Source organism: Bidens hawaiensis, unplaced genomic scaffold (genome assembly GCF_021521415.1).
Source record: "Bidens hawaiensis isolate Kalapana, Puna unplaced genomic scaffold, B.hawaiensis_p1.1 tig00060074_1, whole genome shotgun sequence".
In the NCBI taxonomy this organism is placed as follows: Eukaryota; Viridiplantae; Streptophyta; class Magnoliopsida; order Asterales; family Asteraceae; genus Bidens; species Bidens hawaiensis.
Genome location: NW_027500827.1, coordinates 1 through 10,613, shown reverse-complemented (window position 1 = coordinate 10,613; position 10,613 = coordinate 1).

Here is a 10,613-nt window from a genome sequence, read left to right as displayed (position 1 = left end):
ATCTTCGGAATTACCCAGACCAACGAGGCCAGAATCCGTCAACATGCAGCTTCGTTCAACCATGCCAGCCGGCATATTCGCGTCAGGATCTCCCATGATGTCCTCTGAAGTGCATGTTGGAGATGACATCCCAATGCAGGCGTCACCTTATCCTGAGGATAACCTCAACGGAGAAACTGGTCGCAAAGGCTCAGGATGCCAAAGGCCTAGCCACGATCTCAGTAACAATTCATTTAATGCAAATTTATACACTAATCGTGGATCTGTGCAGGATAAGGGACTATCCCCCGAGATAGCCAAGGAACTGCAGAAAATGAAGGATTTGATTTCCAGTATCCCAGGGATAATACGTCCCATAGCTGAAGTGCCCGTATGAAGCCATAAGTTATCCAGGTTTACTTGGTCTATATGCGACGTAGAAATCCCCAAGAAGTTTCAAACTCCTAGCATGAAGCTGTACGACGGCACTATGAATCCTGAGGAACACGAAGCTCAGTATAGAGAAAGAATGGAGATCAACCCAATCCCCATTGACATCAAAGAAGCATGCCTATGCAAGGGATTTGGTTCAACATTGACGGGACCAGCCCCCAAATGGTTATTGAGTATTCCTTCCAACACTATTACATCATTTTCTCATTTGATTAATTTAATTAATAACCAATTTTCACGTAGTAGATCTTTTGAGAAAATGACAGGTGACTTGAATAGAATTGTTCAGCGTAATAATGAATTCTTAAGGGATTACATAACCAAATTTAGCAGGGAAGCTTTGGAAATCCCCAACCTTGACATGACGGCTGCTGTTGAAGCCTTCAAGATGGGATTAAGGAAAGATTCTCCTTTCTATGATGATCTTGTCATGACTCCATGCAGGAATCTTGATGAAGTCAGAAACAGAGCGTTAAGATACATTCGGCTATAGGATGACAAGAAGGCTCATGAAAACTTGTTTATCCCGAAGTATGAGTCCACCAAGGGGAAGCCAGACTCTCCATAAAAATTCTAAAGGCCCAAGCCATATTGCAAGCAGGATAATCCAGGATAAATGCTGTGGAAAAAGATGAGGATGATAAAGAGTATCCTAAAATCTCTGAATATTGTTTTAATATTGATATTGATGGTGTGATATGTGCCATGCAGGATTTAGGTGACAAGGCCAGATGGCCTAAGAAAAATGAAAAGCCCGGATTCATCCAAGACAAGTCCAAATGGTGTGCATTCTATGAAGACTTTGGCCATCGCACTGATGATTGTATTGCACTTCGGAAGGAGATAGGATACCTTCTCAGCAAAGGATACCTGAAGGAACTATTTGGAAGAAACAAGGATAAGAGTCAGGATCCTGTCAAGATACCTGAAAGGGCACCTTCTCCTCCACCCGGAGCTAAGGTTGTATCCTTTATTTCGGGAGGATCAGACATATGTGGAACCTCATATTCAGCAGCTAAGAAGCGTTCCAAAGAAACAAAGATGGACAACGGAGAAAGACCTCTCCGCACTTCAACTCTGACAACTCAAAGAATCATATCCTTCGATGAGGAGAATCGATGTGATCTCGTGGATCCCAACCATGATGGTTTGGTAATCACTTTATGTATAGCTAACTGTTTTGTTCGCAGGATGCTCGTATTTGAGGAAGCTCTGTGAACATTATCCAAATGAATGCTTTGAAGAAGATGGATATCCCTGAAACAGAGATTATTCCAAAATCCTCGGTTCTCGTAGGATTCAGCGGCAAGACCAAGAACACTTTGGGAGAAATCAAACTTCCAATATATATTGAGGGAGCGAACTATTTACAAAAATTTTGTGTTATTGACTCATTATCTTGTTGTAATGTGATATTAGGCAGGCCCTTGATCCACAGCATGAAGGCGGTACCCTCAACTTGTCACCAATGTGTAAAACTCCCAAGTCCTTGGGGAGTCATCAAAATTGAAAGTGATCAGCAAGATACCAAGGAATGTTATGCTTCATCAATGAAGTGTACTACAAAGCCTACTCAAGCTTAGCAATTACAGAAACAGCCGGGGAAGGTCCAGCAAGCAAGAGAGCAGGATGTAAAGGAAGTGCCTTTGGATCCTTAGGATACTGAGATCAAAGTATTATTTGGATCAAGTATTCCTGAGGATATTGAGATGGATTTGATATCCTTCCTAAAGAAAAGAGCTTCTACCTTCGCCTGGAAACATGAAGATATGACAGGTATCTCTAAGTCTATAATTACTCATAAACTTGGTATAGATAAATCTTTCAGGCCCGTACATCAAAAGCGAAGGAAGTTTGCTCCTGAGAGAAACGCTATCATACAAGAAGAATTGAAGAAGCTGCTCAAAACCAAGATGATAAGAGAGGTCCAATATCCTAGATGGTTGGCCAATCTAGTTGTTGTCCAGAAGAAAAATGGAAAGTGGAGAGTGTGTGTGGACTTCACAGACCTGAATAAGGCCTGTCGAAAAGACCGATTCCCACTCCCACACATTGACTCAATGGCGGATGCAATTGCTGGCCACGAGCTGCTAACTTTCATGGATGCATCCTCAGGATTTCAACAAATTCAAATGGAGCCTTCAGATCAAGAAGATACAGCCTTCATGACTCCCACAGGTATATACTGTTATACCGCAATGCCTTTTGAACTAAAAAATGTAGGTGCAGCATACTAGAGGCTAGTCAACATGATGTTCAAAGACCAACTAAGGGACACAATGGAAGCCTACATAGACGACATGGTGGTAAAGTCAAGAAAGGATGAGGATCATCTCAAAGACTTGGCAACAGCATTTGACATCCTTGATGAATATAACATGAAGCTAAACCCAGGCAAGTGTCATTTTGGTGTCAAAGCAGGAAAGTTCCTTGGATACATGGTTACCAAGAGAGGAATAGAAGCGAGCCCTGAGCAGATCAAAGCTATCCTGGATATCAAATCACCAAGAAATGTCAAAGGTGTCCAAAGGTTAACAGGTAGAATAGCAGCTCTCAACAGATTCTTCTCAAGATCTTCAGAGAAGTGTAAAGACTTCTATGATATCCTGAGGAAGAATCAAAAATTCGAATGGGGAGAGAAGCAAGAAAGGGCATTGGTATCCTTGATGGAATACTTATCCTCAGCACCACTCCTGATGAAGCCAGTTGTTGGTGAACCATTATCCTTGTACTTAGCTGTTTCTGGAAATGCAATAAGTGCTGTCTTAGTCAAAGATCATGAAGGTCAACAGCATCCAATATATTATGTAAGTAAAAGTCTACTAGATGCTGAATCCCGGTATTCTTATCTTGAAATGTTGATTTTAGCACTTATAATGGCTTCAACTAAACTAAGACATTACTTTGAAACTCATGTTATTCATGTAAAAACTAACTATCCTATTAAAGCTGTTTTGAGAAAACCAGAAATGTCAGGTAGTATGGCAAAGTGGGTTGTGAAACTTAGTTCATACGATATCTTGTAAGAACCAAGGACAGCCATCAAATCTCAGGCACTTGCCGACTTTGTGGCTGATTTTAGCCAGGATATACTTGAGGAAGTAGAATAGGAAGTTCAACAACTGGAAATCAAGGAGAGTTGGACTTTGCATACCGATGGTGCCTTCAACATAATAGGAACAGGTCTAGGTATCCTGCTAAAATCGCCACAAGGGGACATAATACCTCTATCTATATCTTGTGAATTTTAGACTACTAATAATGAGACTGAGTATGAAGCCTTAATAGCTGGTTTACAATTAGCAATGGATATGAATGTTAGGTATCTTCAAGTTTGTGTTGATTCTTTGTTATTAACTAACCATTTTAATGGCTCGTATGCAGTAAATGCTGAAAACTTAGCGAAATATTTAGAAATAGTTAAGCAATTAGCTATGTATTTTGAAATATTTGATATAGTACAGGTACCAAGGGAAGAAAACACCAAAGAAGACGCCTTAGCAAATTTGGCATCAGCTCTCAAGATACCAGATGATGTTAAGATACCTATCGTGCATATCTTGACTCCAGCAACAAAGGAGAACCACAAAGTCTTGGAGACTTCAAAACCTGAAGACGATTCAGTATCCTGGATCCGTCCCATAATACGGTATCTTCAGGATAATGAGATCCAAGAAGGAGAAAATCCCAGAGCTTTTCGAATGAAGGTAACTCAGTATATTATCCTAAATAATATTTTGTATAGAAAATCACTTGCAAGTCCATATTTGAGATGTTTGGAACATCATGAAGCACAAGAGGTTCTCAAGGATATACATGAAGGTGATTGTGGAAACCACACTGGGGCCAGAGCCTTAGTATCCAAGATACTGAGGACATGTTACTTCTGGCCAACAATGAAGAAAGACGCAATGAATTTCTCCAAGAAATGTGATGCTTTCCAAAGACACAGCAACATCTTACATCAACCGGCTGAACTATTATATATCCTATCATATCCCTGTGGCCATTTATGAAATGGGGAATGGATATTGTGGGAAAGCTGCCCAAAGCTCCTGGTGGAAAGGTCTTTATGCTAGCCATGACAGATTACTTCTCCAAGTGGATTGAAGCAAAGGCATTTGTCCAAGTTAAAGAAAAGGATGTGATCTCATTCATTAAACGCAATATCCTGACAAGATTTGGTATCCCGGTAGAGATTGTTTGTGACAATGGATCACAGTTCATTGGTAGTAGAACAACCAAATTTTGTGAAAGTTGGGGAATCAAGACGGTAACTTCAACTCCGGTACATCCTCAAGCTAATGGTCAAGCAGAATCTAGTAACAAGATCATCATCAACAATTTGTAGAAGAAATTGTGATCCAAGAAGGGAAAATGGGCTGAAGAACAACCATTTGTTCTTTGGGCTGATAGAACCACTTCAAAAAATGTAATTGGACAAACCCCTTTCTCTTTGGTGTTTGGGGCCGAAGCTGTTATCCCTACAGAGATGGTGATCCCCACAGCAAGAACCAGCATCCAAGATACTGAGTGCAACAACCAAAGCCTCACTGAAGACCTTGACACTGTTGATGAACTCAGAGATCTTGCTGAGGTCAGAATGGCAGCATACCAACAAAGAATAGCCAAGTCCTACAATAAGAATATCAGGATTCGAAGATTCCAAGTAGGAGATATGGTGTTAAGAAAGACATTTCAGAATACCACTAACCCAGCATATGGAAAGCTTGCTCCAAAATGGGAAGGTCCTTACCTGATTAATTCAGAAGCAGAAAAAGGGGCCCACAGATTAATCACACTATGAAAGGTGTTCCTATACCAAGAGCCTGGAATGCTATCCACCTTTAAGCATATTTTTGTTAGTATCCTTGAATAGTATGTTCATATCCTCAGGATAAAGGTATGTTCCCTCATCTATTTCTATACTCTTTGAACTTTGTTATCTCTAAATCAAGTTTACTGACTTAAGCATCGAAGGGGTGTTAGCCAGGTTAACACCCACCCCTCATCAAGAGCTTAACGTTTTGCAGTTATCCTAATGGTATGTTATCTTCACAACTGTCAAAGGCTGATCACCTCACACACGAATAAGATATCCCTGATATCTTCTAAGGTTTAAAGGTCTTCACCATTCCAACGAACGCCTGGAGTGCACGAATAAGATATCCTGGATATCTTCTAAGGTTTAAAGGTCTTCACCTTTCCAACGAACGCCTGGAGCGCGTGATGAGTCGGATATAGTTCGAGGCAGGTGGACCAGACCAGCTGATAATCCTTTTGTTGTTGGCTATATACCGAATCCTTAAGATAAGTGGGAGACGTGTCACATATACGGTTTAAAACATTTTCATGTTATCTAAGGTCTATAACATTTTCTAGTATTATCTCAAGCTTAGACATTTTCATGTCTCCCAAGTCATGGCCTAGTCGCCAGTGAAAAGGCTTTATCGCCAGTACAAAGGCCTTGTTGCCAGTAAATGGGCTTTATCGCTAGGGTTATCTAACTTTGTTTTGACAGAACAAAGATCGGACAAATCGCTACATGTAGAAATATTACAAAGTTGTTGTTAACTTAGCAAAATTCCAGAAACATGATACTCGAAAAGATCAACAGTTGGAGACATCATATGTAACTAACTAGATTTATAAATCATCTCTACAAAGGTACTCTTTACACTTTGTTTTATTAAACGATTTATATTTCAAGGTTGATCTTTTGGGTTGATTGTGATAACTCACACAAGGCATAAGGATATATTATCCTTAAGATATTTTATTTAAATTCCTAATAAGTCTTTTGATTATGTTTTCTAAAAATATATAATCTTTAGAATATTTTATGTTCAGGATATATGATCCTCAGATTATTTTAATGAAAAGTCTTAAAAGATATATTTTCTGAAACTATAATTCTCAAAATATTGAGGAAGCATGTTTTCAAGATACATTACTCAAAACAGTAACTTATTTCAGAAAATTAAAGACATGTAATATTCCAATTAAAACTTGTAAGTTACTGAACACAATGCTTAAAGCCAAAAGATTATATTATTACTGATCATAAGTGTAGGAAATTAAAAAGGCAACATCCAGGTTTCGTCTTGAAAAGCCAAGATCCCTCCACCCAAATATTGCCAGATGTCCAAAAGTCAAGATAACATGGGCTTCGTCTTGGAAAGTCAAGATCCCTCCACCCATGTATCCTAATATCCTAAGCATAATATTGTTCAAGACAGGAAAATAAAAATTGTTCAACAACCAGTACAACCCAACATAACAAACACAAACACATAAAAAATTGGGCTCAAGCTATTTCTTTACCGCTATCACTGCCCAATTGATCGGCATCATCAACCGCCTTCACCGTGTCCTTGATTGCCACCTCCACAGCCTTCTCCGCTCCTCTCGGACCAGCTTCCTCCACAGTTTCCCCATTAAGCTCAGCCAAGACCCTCTCCCAACCAGCTACATCCCAAAAGGGAGTATCCAGACCAGCATCCTTTGCTTCCTTAGCCATCCTGAGCCGGGACTGAAATACAGAGACAACAGCCAACTTCTTCGCACCCTCCATGGCCTCATGAACCTTTAGCAAGCATTCCTCTTCCTGGTGAATCAGCTCCTTTTTGGCCACTGACAGCTCTTGTTTCACATCATCCAACTCTTTGATCTTCTTGTTAAGAAGACTGGTCTTTGTGGTCCCTATCTTCACCAATTCAGAAATGCAGGTCTGGGCTTCATGAAGTTCAAGGTTGATGGCAGTGAACTGGGAGGAAAGAAACTCAAGGCTAGGATAAGGAATCCTCAATATATATTATCTTCAGGATATGGGAAATCATGACGAAATGGAAGATGCCTGTTGAGTCTTACTCATAGCATCATGGAAATCAATGTCGTGTAGAAGAATGTAGTCACCGGTCTCTTGACTCTTCCGTTTCTTAGAAACTTTCTCCCGGCTGCCTTCTGGACGAGGGATAGAGCTAGAGACTGGTTCCTTCTTGATAGTGCTTCGGGTGGATACCATACTGTCAATATCTTCAAGAGCAAAAGCAGGAGCAGACTTGCCTACAAATATGCAGGTTAGTATCTCTTATCCTTAAAATTCCTACTAATATCTCAGTATTTCTTACCAGACATAACGGAGCTCACGGACGGAAATGGTTCTTGAAGGCCTGACTGGAAATAAAATGACCTCTCTTCCTCGTCAATAAGAAAGAAAGAAGCAAGCTTATCCTCGGTTTCTCTGGTGGGAGGGGCAATCTCGAAGAACTTCAATGCTACAAAACCAAAATATCAGTTACAAAGATGTCAATGTATATCTTCAAGATAAAGTATCCTACTTTTGGAAACCCAAAGATAAGGAAGAGTATCAGGCCGTGGGAGAGAATCCCTCCTAACAAAGAAAAATTGTCTCTTCCACTGGTCGTTATTCTGGGTGTTTCTCAAAACGAGCGGTGTTCGGCCGGATTTGGTTTTAAGAAGTGTTAAAGCTTTATTCGAACGTTTACGAGTCAGGAATCTAGTCGCAAATCGATACGTTAAGTCATGTTCATTCAATACGTTAATGGAGATCAACACATTAAGCCTGGAGAGAATCCGACATGGTAACGGTACATAAACATAAATATGGCACAGATCTCTTGTGCAGTTTCACTATGGAAGGCTTATTTATAGGCTTGTCCCATTCGTTAGAACAGTAGTAACGAATGAGACCTTCTCATTTGTTAACATCACTAACGAATAAGTCTTTCCATAGCCCCGTTCGCTAAGCAACCTTAGCGAACGGGTATACATTAACGAATGAGCCACCATTCGTTACACTGTAGTAACGAATGGGCTCCTAACTTAACGATTATCCTAGTCGCTAAGGAATGAGGCCTCATTCCCTAAACATGCTTAGAGAATGAGCCTTTATACATTAACATAAAGACTAAACAACTCTTATCCTATTCGAATAGCTGCGTACACCAAATTCGTGCACTTACAAGAAGATATCTTGAAGATCCGTGGCTGCGAAGGTCATATACAGAAGCAAGCTCTGAAAGGATAAAATCAAGGGCATGATCAACAATTAACCTCTCCAAAACGAACAATGTCCTCCAAACCATAGGCATGGTTTGGGCAAAACTGAGACCGGTTCTGATAAATAACTCGATAGTGAAAGCAGGAAATGGATAGGAAAAGCCGATTTTAAACGGCAAAAATGGAAAGCAAACCCAGGTCTTAGAGACAAGGTCAGACAAGACGGTTGGATTAAAGGGTCGGAAAACGACTCCCGGAGGGAAACCGCCTAGGGAGTGTAAGCCTGCAATATCATTGTTATTGAACGTGCATATCTCGTTCACGGGATTGGCAAGAAGATTTTAGGAAACGAAATCTTCAATACCTGAATCACAAAGCTTCGGACTCATAATTTCCAGAAGATAAAGGAGAGAAAGTAAGAAAAGATTACATGGATGGAAGAACAAATGACCGAAAATGTTATTTATCCAAGTGATTATGAGGACGGCCTAGGGTTTACTCAAAGGACGAACCGATGACACGTGCATCAACAATCCACCACGCATGCGAAGATTTAAAATTCAAAAATTTCACAGCTGTAAACCATATCTACAGCTGTTAAATTTGGGGACAATTGATGGGCTCGAATTTTCAGTATCCTCAACAAACATTATATTCAGAACAAATCTAGGATGCGGTATCCTCCAAGGTAACAGGTATCCTAATTATGTTTCATAACTAACACGTTGTCTATTACTTTCCTTGTTTACCAGGTCAAAGACCGTTGCTATTAACTACCGAAGACTCGCACTTGCTATTTATAAAACGTGGCCGATAAGGAAAACGTGTTAGATTGAATGATTAAAGGCTAATTGGATTGGGTCTAGCATTTCCATAATTATAGGCAATAGTTGTTAGACTCTTTTCATTATAAAATAGAGCTACAAACTTCGATCAACACACACACTATAAACTCGAGACTTACTAGTACTCGCATTCTCAATAATCATGATCAAGTTTTATCTCCACCCTTGTAATCACTTTATTATTAATAAATCGGTGGTGATAGTTTTCACAACCCGGGGTTTTTTTCTTGTTATCCTTAGGATAACGAGTTTTTTCCTCGCAACAAATCTCTGTGTTTAAGCCATATTTACAAGCACCTAGTCCCATTTTACTAATTTGGTTGTAAAATCATACTTGTCAATTTTTGACCAAAACATATATATATATATATGTATATATATATATGTATATATATATATGTATATATATATATGTATATATATATATGTATATATATATATGTATATATATATATGTATATATATATGTATAATTGGAGAATATGAACTCGAAATAAAGACCGCCGTTAAATGAAGTTATTTCGGTAGATTTTTTAGCCCAAACAAACGACCCTAGCTTGTCAATTAAGCTAGATTAATAAATACAAATTTAATTAATTATGTTAGTACATGGTTAATTAATGAATATATGTATGTTAAACAGTTAGCCGCGCACAACTAAGGAAGGGAATCACTATTAACGGTGAACGTAACAGGATCTAGGTGAGTTCTAGCCCCTTTTTATGTTATATGTTTTATGTTTTCGGGGCTGTGTGCATACTACGTTGTGTTTAGATATATACACTTAACTTAAACGGTAAGTGCATATTAGATATATGTTTGCGTATGAATGTGATTGTTATGGACTGATTAACTAGTATGTATGTAGATGTTATATTAGTTATGATTGAAGGAAGTAGAAAGAAAATGTAACGAAGGTAGAATGGTATGGTATGTTAGAGGGCACCGGGCCCTAATAATAACCGAGGTATGTAGGGCACTGGTAAGGTAAGTAGGGACTGGACTTTGAGGATATCCAAGGTATGTAGGACCCCGGATCCTTATTAATTCCGAGGTATGCAGGGTCTGGACCCCTATAATATCCAAGGTATGTGAGGACTGGATCTTTATAGTAACCGAGGTATGTGGTCAGTAGGAAGAATGAATGTATGTATGTATGATTGAATGATAGACGAATAGGTAAGTATTAATACGTATCTTCGGACGTGTATTGGTAAGTAAGTGAATGTAATGTATGTTAATTAACTAGAACTCACTCAGCATAGCGGACTTTTAGTATGCACACAGGCAAGTAGAATGAGACAAGTTGCCTGA